Source organism: Capricornis sumatraensis, unplaced genomic scaffold, assembly GCF_032405125.1.
Source record: "Capricornis sumatraensis isolate serow.1 unplaced genomic scaffold, serow.2 scaffold124, whole genome shotgun sequence".
NCBI lineage: Eukaryota > Metazoa > Chordata > Mammalia > Artiodactyla > Bovidae > Capricornis > Capricornis sumatraensis.
In genome coordinates, this window is record NW_027184708.1 from 10,001 (window position 1) to 12,215 (window position 2,215).

Genomic DNA, 2,215 nt, shown 5'->3' on the forward strand with positions numbered 1-2,215 from the left:
GAGAAGAGCAGACGCGTTCACTGGGAACGCCCGTCCCTCGTCTGGCACGGCTTAGGCTCGGCCCGGGAGAACACGACCACACCACATCGATCTGTTGAGCCAAGGTGGAGCGGGGGGGAGGCACGGTGAGGACAGTCACCAGAGGGGCCCGCTTTAAGCCTCGCCGGCAACCTCCGCCCCCCCCACCTCGCCTCAGGCGAGAGCGGCCGACGACCCCCAAGAGGAGAACGCCTGACACGTGGCACGGAGCCCACAGGGCGGGGGTCGCCCCAGCCGCAACCAGGTGCCCACAGCGGGGGCGAGGGATGCACAGGGTAGAAGACCCACGCGCCACCTCGCCCCGCCACCCTCGGGTCGCCCAGAGACCGGAGGTGGCACCAAGGGTCGGGTCAGCCAGACGACACCACACAGGAGCCGGCGCACAGGCCCAGGCGGGCGGCTCCAGCGGCAAGGGCCGAACCGGGCACCAGCTGGCGGCCCAGAAGCCCAGAGCCCCGCGTGCGTCCAGAGACCCACAGTCCTCGGTGGCAGACACCAAAGGAGACCGTGTCAGCACTTATCTGGTGGCAAAAAAGGCCTATTAAGGGCGACGAAATGACAGCAGCTGACAGCGGAGCACATCGACGACGCGCAGGGAGGGCCCCCGGAACCTTGTCCCGGCCACCTGTCCCCAACGCTGCCCCATAAACACCAGGCCCCGAGCTCTCTTGGGGGGGGGGGGTCATCTGGTCGACCGGGAGGGGGGAGGGGGCGCGTGGTGGCCAAAGCGGGGGCGCGGGCACCAAGGGGGGGCGGGGGGGAAGCTGGCCGAGGACGCCCTCCCCGCCTCGTCCACGCGGGCAGGGGTACCGGTCCGTCCGAGTCTCCGAACGGGGATTTGGCTTCGATGTGCAAAAGGAAAAGAGAAGACAGAACCGTCAGCGAGGCGCTTCCCACGAGACGAGCGGGCCCCGACCAGGGACCGCGCCCGGGGCCCGGACCGTCCTAGACGGGGCACCCAGGACGGCCCGAGCCGGCCCCCACCTCCCGACTGGGATTCAGGGAGCCGGAGAGGGGGGAGCCAAAGTCGCGTCCGACGACCGAGACCCACGAGGGCACGCCGAAGGGTCGAGCGCGCCCTCCCCGGCCACCCGCGGAAGCAGGGTCCGGTCCATCCACGTCTCCGGACCCGTCAGGACTCTGACAAAGAAAAAGCATGTGTGCCGGGAGACGCCTCGGGCGACCGGACCCCACGGGGGGACCGCACACGCGCCTCCCCCGCTCAACCCTCGGGTTCCCCCACCTCCGGAGTGCCACGCGGAAAACACCTCGGGCAGAAAGGACCCGAGGGCCCGGACCCTGGCGCGCCCTCCGGCGACCTCCAAGCCACCGTCTGGGCCGGTCCCCACCTCCGGAGCGGGGCCGAGGGCGAAGCAAACGCTCCTGAGGGCGAAGCAAACGCTCCTGAGGGCGAAGCAAACGCTCCTGAGGGCGGCCCAGGAGGCGTCCGGACCGCCGAGCCCGAGTCCAGGCGCTCCGGGCAGGGAAGACCCTCTCCCCGCCCACCGCGGCGGCCCGGCCCAGGCAGGGTCCGGGCGGTCCGTCCCCGTGGCCGCAGGGGCACGGGGAGATGCTGGTCGACCCGGTCAGGCCGCCCCGCGAGCCGGCTCCGGGGCGCCGCGACGGTCACCCTCCTCAGAAACCTAGAGAACCAATCTCCGGCGACAGCGGGACTGTCCCTAGGCCTCGGCGCCACCGGGACTGTCGCCGCCAGCGTCGCCGGTGTCTGAGAGCTCTGCCTCGGGCCCAGAGGCTGAGTCACAATCCTCCTGAAAGGCCTCGCCGAAGCTCCAGAGGGGAGGGACAATATACAAGCGGCCGCCAGGTGGCTCCTGACAAGCGACTCGAACGTCCCGAGGACGGGTCGCTGTCGCCGGCCGCCGGGGACGCCACCGCGCCGGCCGCCCAGACGCCCGAGCTCGGCCCGGAGCCTCCGCCGCCGAGCGACGCGACGCGACGCGACCCCGGCCGCAGAGGAAGGGAGAGACGCTGGGAAGGATCTCCTCAGGAGGCTGCCACGAAGGAGACTCACTCCCCCACGCGACTCCGGGGTGCTGGGGGGGACATTCCACGGAGACGCCGGCGGGCGGTGGGGGCTCGGGGCGGGGTCGGCGGAGAGAGGGGCACCAGCGGCATCGCAGACTCCCCCGGCCCCCCTCCCCCGAAAGAGAGAGGG